This window comes from Armigeres subalbatus, chromosome 3 (assembly GCF_024139115.2).
Source record: "Armigeres subalbatus isolate Guangzhou_Male chromosome 3, GZ_Asu_2, whole genome shotgun sequence".
Taxonomy (NCBI): domain Eukaryota; kingdom Metazoa; phylum Arthropoda; class Insecta; order Diptera; family Culicidae; genus Armigeres; species Armigeres subalbatus.
In genome coordinates this window covers 209,573,732-209,585,082 of record NC_085141.1, presented here as the reverse complement: position 1 = coordinate 209,585,082, position 11,351 = coordinate 209,573,732, and the positions used below count along the sequence as shown (strand labels likewise).

The following is an 11,351-nucleotide window of genomic DNA, read 5'->3' as shown; positions in this document are numbered from 1 at the left end:
AATCTGACCAGTACCTCGTTGCAGTATGCCTGCACTCAAAGCTCTCGACGGTGTACGAAGGTGTAGTGGATGGCGAACGAGGTACGTAAAGAACGGACATGGAACAGACAAAACGGGCGACAAGCTGAATTGCAGTAACTACCGCACAATCACATTGCTGATCACCGCCTACAATGTACTCTCCCAAATGTTATGCCGTCGACTAACACCAATTGCAAGAGTATGTGCAGTATTAGGTGGAATTCATGGGCGAACGCTCTACCGCGGACTAGGAATTCTCTGTAGCCAGATATTGCAGAAATGCCGCGAATACTGTTAGCGTATAGTAGTGACAGCCCCCTGGTATGATGAAGTAACTGTGTTATGAATGTACTTATTAATGTATGCGTGTAGAATAATATCATTTGACTGACGATGTATAATTGTTAATGTATAGTTTTTGTAAATAGTCCGTACCGTATAGAAAGTTAATAGATGTCGAAAAACGAATTCCGCATTTAAGTATTTTTCTTCGTATCACGCGAATTTCGGAACAGGTCTGTCCGGGCGGTTGTTTGAGTGTGAAACCGGTCCGCTGCGCTGTCGTTTCCAACAAATACATCGTGCCCACCGGCAAATGCTGGGTAAAGTGTACCATTCCCAAGTAACATTTCAAGTTTTATTCCACTCTAGAAAAGGCTTTCAAAATCGACTTACAAGAACTGACAATAAAACCCATTACTACAGGATTACCTTCTGATGACCACTATAAGAGTAAGATATGTCCAAATGGCCCTCTCTAGATTACCACTATAAACCTCTTATAAGAGTATATAAAAATCCGTTTCAAACCGCCCGCAAAAAAGGGAATTTGGCTGCGGCAGCTGTTAAAAATGTTGCTTTAAAAAGAGAAACAAAATCTTGCAAACAAATAATAACAAACAAAAGTGTTGATGAAAATCATGATGAGGATGACTACAAAATAATACAAGTTTTTTCCCAATGTACTTTCATGGAAATGAGGTGCGCGCTCGATTTCATGGTGAAAGTTAGAGCAAAAATGAGATTAAGCACTACGCGCCCGCAATATAGTATAGTTTTGGGCAATGAATTTAAAATTATTATTACATCAATAACGTAAATCTTCACTAAATTAATTGATATTACAACCAAATATGTTTGTTTTTTATATCTTTTACCAAAAACGTGCCTTTTGCGGCGAAAACACCGTCTAATCATAAATTCCAGTAATAAATTTCACTGACTTGAAGATGGTTCTCCATTTCCAATATGGCCATCATAGATTTCGATCAGAAAAATGTTGCTCTTATTAAACACCGTTATAAACCCTTTGCAATGTAAATATTCTTATTGGGGTTATTCATTTGACCACATTACGACCCAAAATTATGGCTTTGATCAAGCTTTGAAAATTGGGCTCATCATGCTCTTCGTTGCAACTGTAGAGCTGCTAACAAGACCAGTCGGCATTTGACGTTTGAAGCTTTTCGAGCAGATTTATTAGAGGTTTATTGGCAGCAATAAGATCATCAATAAATCTGAGCAACTAGCCATGGTGACTGCCGTCATAAATCCGCTATAAGAATTAAATAAATCTAACAAGCATGAAAATTGTTACTTGGGATTAGTACCTCGCGTAATTGAGGAATAAAATAAACCCCATCTTGCGGTCTTTCGCCTCTTACCCAGTAACTCCTATCCCTACTTCCTCATGGTGCTGATCGGTATATGAGCAACCTTAGGGAAGATCGATGTGAGCTATGGTCGTATGCTGACAGAGAAGTTGGGGAGGGTTCTTCTTCTCCTGGGGTGTAAATCTGATCGGGCGTCTGTTATATATGTTAGGAGCGACTCACTACAGCGTCTGTTCCCCATATCAGGGGCGGCTGATCATCGTCCGAGTGCCAGCGAGGGACTCTCAGCACAATTAAGCACTATGGTCTACCGGAAAATTAGGGGATTCGTATCAGGCCCTGCAAGCTAGCGTAAAAAACAGCAACGAATGTGAAATAATTCGATAACATAAGTCGATAACAAAGCACTGAAGAAGTTTTCAAGTAGAAAACGAAATAGGTACGTATCTGTTGATACATTAGTGATTATAGTGGAAGTAAATGGATGTTTAAAAAAATTTAACCTAGCAACGAATAATCAGCGAGAGAATACAGACCAGAACAGTAGGCGAAGACCACAGCGACGAGAAGGGACTAGCGATTGGATACTCGGTTCTTGGAACTGCAAATTTTTCAACTTCATCGGGAGCACACGCATACTCGCCGATGTGCTCAAGAGCCTTCGATTCGGCATCGTAGCGCTGCAGGGAGTTTGTTGGAAGGGATAAATGGTGCGAACATTTAAATGTAATCATACCATCTACCAGAGCTACGGCAACACACACGAGCCAAGAATTGCTTTCATAGCGATATGCAATGGAACGTGATCGGGTGGTGGCCGATCAATGAGCGAATGTGCAAGGTGGAGGATCAAAAGCCATCAACTGCAGCAAAGTCAACGTCCATAGTCCACACTCCGGAAGCACTAAGGATGATAAGGACGCATTCTACGCGCAGCTGGAACGTGAGTACGACAGCTGCCCAAACCACGACGTCAAAATCATCATAGGAGATTTGAACGCTCAGGTTAACCACGAGGAGTTTAGAACGACTACAGTCAAACCTCCATGAGTCGATATTGAAGGGACTATCGACTCATGGAAAAAAACGAGATGAGGAATAGCAAATCTTTCGAAAGCTGTTCGAAGGGACCATCACAGTAACCCAGAAAATATTTTCTCATATGACATAATTTGTTTCATGAGTCGATATCGAGTCATAGAACATCGAATCATGGAGGTTTTTTTTTTTTTTTTTTTTACAAGGAGAATGCATTTACACACTAACCCAGTACACGTGCATTGTAGTTGCCAAACTACCACACGGAAGTGTACTGGAGTGTCGGACTCGACCATACCGGTAATACCGACTAAACTCCCTTGGGCTCCACCATCGTTTCCCCAGGAACTACCTCGCAGTACTACTTCTGGGGACGGCAGTACTAAGCGTACTCACTCATTATCGCTCACACAGGCACTCGTCCCACGCGAGACTGACTTGGGTCAGTCTCGCATTCACCCCATTCACTCCATTTGAGTCTTACTTGGATGCTCTCCCGGACGCTCCGCTGCCATGCCTCGAGGTGTCAATAGCGGTAACTGCCTGGGCCTACAGATATTGCGCTACGACACTCTGCCTCAGCACGAGCAGATCAATCACACCACTGCCGAAGCAGACCATACGCCCCCCGGCCGAGGCAGGGACCCCCCCCATGCACCACAGGGGCACAACGGGGGGGGTGTGGGTACACCCCCCTGCTCCCCTGCCGCCGAAGCAGCTTCTCCAAAGACCATTCGCTCCATGTGACCCTTTTCAGGTGCTCACTCTAACACTCCACTGCAATGCCTCGAGGTGTCGATGGGATACCTCGACTCCTGCCTCAGCATGTGCAGTCCATACTCAGACTTCTGCTGCGCTTTGAGGTGACAATAGCGGCGGAGACACGCTATGACACTCCTGCCTCAGCACAACCAGATCACTCACTCCCTGCCGAAGCAGCTCACGCGCTACCCTACCGAAGTAGGTACACTCCACAACTTATTCTAACACTCCACTGCCTTGCCCCGCCGCGGCGATAGACGCAGCAACCCTACGCCACGCTTACCCGAGCATGTGCAGTCCATACTCAGACTTCTGCTGCGCTTCGAGGCTGCCATAGCGGCGGCGACTCGCTGCGACACTCCTGCCTCAGCACAAACAGATCACTCACTCCTGCCGAAGCAGCTCACGCACTACCCTACCGAAGTAGGGACACTCCACATGCCCGTTGGCACTCTCCCTGGGCTTGTGCTTTTGAAGCGGCACACAGTCGCTTTGATAGAGTCTGCTTACGGACACTTGTGGTTTTTTGGGAGGGATTTAGCAGAGCCCACTGCTAAATCCCACCACATCCTAGGCAGTTCTCCCTGACTCGCAGACAGCTGGGGAGGGGTCGTCAAGCTCATGGAGGTTTGACTGTATTGAAATGTCCAACGCCCACCGGCTGACGAACGAAAACAACTTACGACTAATTGATTTCGCCGCCTCCAAGAATATGGCCATTCGCAGCACCTACTTCCAACACAGCCTCCCGTATCGGTACACGTGGAGATCACCATTGCAGACATAATCACAAATCGACCATGTTCTGATTGATGGACTTCTACGACATTATCGACGTCAGGACATATCGTGGCGCTACCATCGACTCTGATCACTACCTGGTGATGGTTAAACTGCGCCCAAAACTATCCGTCATCAACAATGTTCGGTATCGACGACCGCCGCGGTACGACCTAGAGCGACTGAAGCAACCTGATGTCGTCCCTGCGTATGCACAGAATCTCGAGGCAGCGTTGCCGGAAGAGGGTGAGCTCGATGGGCCCCTCTTGGGGACTGCTGCATTACAGTTGAAGCAGCCATTAACGACGCAACGGAGAATAACGTTCGGTATGATGTGGGACGAAGTCGACGGAACGATTAATTTGACGAATAGCGCAGACAGGTTCTGGAGAAGGACGCAGCAAGGGACCCGGCAGAACGTGGAAAGCTATAGACGGAAGCGGATACAGCAGCCCTCGTCTTTTTCAGAAGAAGAAGAAACGCGGCCTGGAATAAGCGGAGTGCGAGGAGATGGATCAGCTGTGCCGTTCTCAAGAAACACGCAAGTTTTATCAGAAGCTCAAAACATTCCGCAAAGGCTACGAGCAGAACTACGAGGAACATTTGAATGGCGCTGAGAATACAGGCCGTGAAAGTCAAGGCAGCGGAGGAGATAACTGTTGGAATATCAGGTAGTGTGCGACGCTTCGCTGTAGATCGAAGATGGATAAGAAGCGGGCGCCGGTTAGTTGTAGTTGCTCTTTGGTATAGATTAAGAAAGTTTGTTATGGATTATTGTATATACCTATTGTTGAATAAAGAGAACTGCAACTACTGGCAGAAGTATCATGCTTCATTCTTCGCCACCACACACCGTCTTCTTGCACACCGCCAAAGAGCACCCATCTCTCGAATACCTGAGTTGCGAGCTCTGGTCTACGCAATGCGGTCGGGTCTGAGCTTGACGACTGACTGGCAAATAGCTTACACAACCTCACTTGATCAGTACAGTTGCTGATGAAGAATGTGTACAGCCGCCAGACATTCTAAATACTCACGCTCCTCTAATGTGGACGTGTACTATACACATGTGGAAGTATTGGCTTGAGAAATGGATTGCGAGTGATTTGACTATGCGTCCAATTTGAGAATCTCGAGCTCGTTCAGTAGCCGCTAGGTTGCGAAGGCCGACGGAGGTCCTTCGTAGCTTAGTTGGTTAAAGCACCAGTCTAGCGTACTGTAGGGTCATGGGTTCGAGTCCCATCGAAGGGAAAGTGGTTACCTTCAATACATTTTCCAAATCAATATCTTCCACATAACGTACATATTCACATATGAGTTTTCATAACATCTAAATGAGATTATAATATGATCATACTATGATGATTATCACATCCACGTAACACAGCGCTAAGCGTGTGGAGGGTGTAGGTTCAATATCCGTCTTTGAACATTTTTTTGTAAACAAGTTAAGTTAAGGTTGCCGAAGTATAGAGCGATTCATTTCTCGATAAGAGTGTAAAAATAAGTGCAATGTAGACAGAAACACACAACCAGTTCTATTTTTTTCGTGACCGATTACCTAATGTAAGGGCTGGCGATATCGACTTACTGCAATATGTGCTTGTCGCAAATTATGGCAAACTGTGTGTATAACTAATGCAAGATTGTAATAAAATCTTGCACTCTCTGGTTGGATGTACCTGCCAGCAATATCCGAGAGGGCTGACAATAGGATTCCTAGATTCGGTAGTCCTTAGCGCTTAGCAGATAGTTGATAGTGCATTCGCGCAGTTAACACGTGATACCATGAGACTGGTAAACTCATTTAACCAGCTACAACTAGTGGCACTTCAACTCATAAGAAGCATCTGCATCCACGGTCGCCATTAGAGAAAACGAGCCTTCCTCCAGTAGACTCCGAACAATCTCACATTTCACTTTTCGATATGTTGCATCGATTATGTTTGGAAGTCATCAGGTACTGCTACCAATTTTATCTACGCCCGCCAGAGAAATATACCCCGCTCCGATCGAATAGTATTCGCCGTCGCCGTACTAAACTACCTATCTACAAAACGATCATTAGACCGATAGTTATTTACAAACACGAGGGTGGGATGCAGATGGAAGACGGCACATGGAGGAGGTGAACGAATCACGAATTTGGCCAAAAAAGCCAGAATGTCGGACGTTAACCGAAAGCGATCCAACGGGTACAAGAAGGCGAGGTGCGCAGCGAACAAGGTGGATTAATCAGGTGGAAGACGATTTTCAGCGCCTCCATGGGCTGCGTGTAGTCAGAACCTACCAAAATCTGTTGCATATGCAAAATTGCTAGATTCTTATACAAAAAAATAAGCTCCTTATACAGATATTAGCTTAGCTTTGACTGTCTACACATATCTATGATTGCTACTCCGTGATTGACCAGAATCAGTGAAATTACACAAAGAATCAACTGAATGATTGGCTGGGAATGTTCAAGCATTCTCAGTGTGCAAGTTTCAGTGACTCAAATGCTCAAATGATCAATAACGGTGCCGGGCACGTTCTTGTAGTCAGTTAGGAACAGGGAAGAAATATTAGTAGGTGATTTTTGTTATTTGAAGACCGTGTTTACCTCTGCGTCTCCACAAAAACCACAGGAAGGATTACCAGTAGGCATCGTTGGATCTGGATTCACTCTGATAAGCGATACGAACGTGCCATTCTTTTCACACAATGATTTTAACTAATCATGATTCGGGCGCACAAAGCAGAACAAATTAACTACCTGCATATCGAGCAGGAACACTATCAAACGCATATTAATTGATTTACCAAACACTAGATAGATATTTTATTATTTTCTCAACGACTAAACACGCACTGCACTTACTTGCTCGATGGCTACTGCAAACTAATTAAGATCGAGCTTGTTTCGACCACAGCAAAGCGCAATACATGCGCATGAGCTACCGAACACAAATAGATATTTTATTATTTTCCCGAGGACTAAAACATGCACTGAACTTACTTGTTCGATAGCTACTGCAAACTCTGTAGGCTCCTTATATAGATATTGTAAGAAAAGCTTGCCAAATTGAATGGTCTTATACAATATTTGTATTAGAATCTAGCAATTTCTATGACCAGATTCAGTCAGAATCGAGTTGCTGTATCTATTTTTGTCTGGCTTGTGTTGCTTGGGAATCGAGGTGGTTGGTGACTCATTGTTGGCCTCCGATAACGATACCAGCAGAAACATTCGGAGATGCATCGTGGTTGGAAATCGTACATATTTTGGACTCCGCAAGGCGAACCGATCAAATAGAGTTCGCCGCCGTACTAAACTGACTATCTATAAAACGCTCATTAGACTGGCAGTCCTCTACGGACACGAGACCTGGACGATGCTCGTGTAGGACCAATGCGCACTGGGAGTTTTCGAAAGGAAAGTGCTGCGTACCATCTATGGTGGGGTGCAGATGGCGGTCGGTACATGGAGGAGGCGAATGAATCACGAGTTGCATCCGCTGTTGGGAGAACCATCCATCGATCACAACACGAAAATCAGATGACTTCAGTGGGTCGGGCATGCAGCCAGAATGTCGGTCAGTAATCCGGAGAAAATGGTTCTCGACAAAGATCCGACGGGAACAGGAAGGCGAAGTGCGCAGCGAGCAAGGTGGAAGACGATTTGCGGACCCTCCGCAGACTGCAGCCATGGACCGACTTGGATGAAGAAGACTTTTATCCACTGCACAGGCCACTCCTATAAAATAATAATCATACACTTGAGGGGGTCAAACGTAAAGAGGTGTAAATGACAAAAAGTTGGTTTTGAGAAAAATGGATGCAAAGTTTTTAATATATCTAGACCAACATTTGAAAAGGGCGTAACAGCCAAAATTTATTCCTTCTGATTCTTCGTCTACATATATAGCTATATATGTGGACCAAGAATCAGAAGGAATAAATTTTGGCTGTTACGCCCTTTTCAAATGTTGGCCTAGATATTATTAACTGATAGTAAATGTAACTAAAATGTTTGCTGAATGGGGCCCTCCGTAGCCGTGCGGTAAGACGCGCGGCTACAAAGCAAGACCATGCTGAGGGTGGCTGGGTTCGATTCCAGGTGCCGGTCTAGACAATTTTCGGATTGGAAATTGTCTCGACTTCCCTGGGCATAAAAGTATCATCGTGTTAGCCTCATGATATACAAATGCAAAAATGGTAACTTGGCTTAGAAACCTTGCAATTAATAACTGTGGAAGTGCTTAATGAACACTAAGCTGCGAAGCGGCTCTGTCCCAGTGTGGGGATGTAATGCCAATAAGAAGAAGAAGAAGAAGTTTTCTGAATGAATACATTCGTCAAATTTAGAGGGCAATAGTCACGTGTAGTTGGATCAACAAACATTTGAGGATGAATTCAACAAAAATGTTTGTAAGCCCTGAGTTAACAAAATACAGGGGTTAGGCAAAATGATTGAGATAGGCAAAATTTGGCCCAAATTCAATTGATTATAACTTTTTGAAAAATTGATGAAATTGGACAAAACCGAAAGCATTTGACGGCAAATTTAGTCAAGATTTAGAAACATGCACAGTAGGGCAGTTCAAATTTCAAAAATGTTCGAAAATTCCAACTCCCATATGTCTATTAGCATCATTTTGATAATATAGGAATCCTGGCAAAATTTCAGGCAATTCGGTGGCCATTTAGGGTGGCGAAGTCAATTTATGTTTATATGGAAATTTGTATGGGAAAAACTTAAAATATATTCAAGTCTCCCTACAATTGTCAAATTGTGATGAATTCAAAGAAACATCCCCAACCTCCCTTTTTGGAATCTATATAAAAGGGACCCCCTAATAACACATTAGTTATGAGTGGATTGAACGGTTCTATTAACAGTGTGAATATGAGATAAATGGCTAAAATGGTGTAATTAGCCTCAACGTAGCAGTGAAAATATAAATCAAAATTAATGAGTTATCCACTGGTTGAGCTCCAATAGACTCCAAAAATGGAGGTTGGGGATGTTTATTTGAATTCATCACGATTTAAGAGTTGTAGGGGGATTTGAATAAATTTTAAGTTTTTTCCATACAAATTTCCATATAAACATAAATTGACTTCGCGCCACCCCTAAATGGCCACCGAATTGCCTGAAATTTTGCCAGGACTCCTATATTATCAAAATGATGCTAATAGACATATGGGAGTTGGAATTTTCGAACATTTTTGAAATTTGAACTGCCCTAATGCACAGTCACAAATACTGGCCACCGGACACCGGAGATGTTCCGGATTTTCGGAGGCCATGTCAAAAACAATTTTTTTCTGCCGCTCGTATTTTTGTGTGGTTTGAAGTTACATCAATGAACACTTTTTTCCTAGAAATTAGATCTTATTGAAAATTGAATGCGGGCGGTTGCGCTAAGATCCGTTAAAAAACATCCGAGATATGGCCATTTCAGTAAACCTGTTTCCGGACACTATAGTCAATTATGTATATCCTTCCAATCACGTATATATTATCCGGTACCATATCAATATGGGTATCAAACTTCAAGATTTTTCATGAAGATGCTTCAGGAAGCATATTCAGGATGATCAGTTGCCCTGACCACTCTGTAGTAGGTTCAAGGTGCCCCGGGGGAAGTGGCCAATTTGAAAAACGTTCAGAACCCTATCAATATGGGTATCAAACTTCAAGATTTTTCGATGTGATACTTTTAAATGCATTTTAGAACCAGCAGCTGTCATGGCCACTCTGTAGTAGGTTCCAGGTGTCCTTGGGGAAGTGGCCAATTTGCAAAATGTTCGAAACCATATTAAAATGAGTATCAAAGTTCAAGGTTTTTCATGGAGATGTTTTTGGAACTCTCCTGTCGAATAGAGTTCGCCGCCGCACGAAGTTGACCATCTACAAAACGCTCATTAGACTGGTCGGCCTATATGGCCACGAAAGTTGGATGTTGCTGGCGAAGGACCAACGCGCCCTTGGAGTTTCCGAATGGAAGGTGTTGCGGACCATCTATGGTGGGTGCAGATGGAAGACAATGGAGGTGGTGGTGGAGGTCAATGAACCACGAGTTGTAACTGTTAGGAGAACTACCCAAACGGGACAATTTTGGCGGTTATGGTGGACCGGGCAAGAAGCCAGAATGTCAGACGATAACCCGATTGAGATGATGCTTCGATAATAATCCGACCTGTACAAGAAGAAGAGGCGTGCAGCGGTCACGGTGGATCGACCAAGTGTTACGCGACCTGCGGATCTTTCGCAAAAATGAAAAACAGACGTCATATTCAGGATTTGTCATCATATCAACAAATACCTTGTCTTCCAAAATAATTTGATAATCGGCAGGCTTCACTTTGCCCTTAAGTGCCATAATAGGACCATGGCCATGTCAATATATAGCACCCCACACAATTGCTACGTCATGCTTGCGACCTGCTGCCATTGATGGCAGGCCATCTTACACTTGGTCGATCCACCGTGACCGCATCGCGCCTCTTCTTCTTATACCGGTCGGATCATTATCGAGCACCATCTCAATCGGGTTGTCGTCTGACATTCTGGCGCATGCCCGGCCCACCGTAACTGCCAAAATTGTACCGTGTGGTAGTTCTCCTAACAGTTACAACTCGTGGTTCAATGCACCTCCACCACCACCTCCATTGGCTTCCATCTGCACCCCACCATAAATAGTCCGCAACACCTTCCATTCGGAAACTCCAAGGGCGCGTTGGTCCTTCGCCAGCAACATCCAACTTTCGTGGCCATATAGGCCGACCAGTCTAATGAGCGTTTTGTAGATGGTCAACTTCGTGCGGCGGCGAACTCTATTCGACAAGAGAGTTCCAAAAACATCTCCATGAAAAACCTTGAACTTTAATAATGAGTATTGAGTATTTGATATGGTTTCGAACATTTTGCAAATTGGTCACTTCCCCAAGACACCTGGAACTTACTACAGAGCGGTCATGACAGCTGCTGATTCTAAAATGCATTTAGAAGTATCGCATATGATATACCATGTAAAAATATCATACTTGAGAATTGCGGCTCCGCAAAGTGTCCCACACGACTGAGCCTACCAAATAAATGAACTGGTAAAAAAAAATAGAAGTATCACATCGAAAAATCTTTAAGTTTGA

The 11,351-nt window shown here is 44.1% G+C and overlaps 1 protein-coding gene across 3 annotated transcripts in view; it reads right to left on the bottom strand.

Annotated features, from left to right (window-relative positions):
• LOC134227942 (nardilysin) overlaps window positions 1-11,351 on the bottom strand; it is an 87,469-nt gene that overhangs the window by 17,297 nt on the left and 58,821 nt on the right. The gene's annotated exons all lie outside the window — the stretch shown is intronic.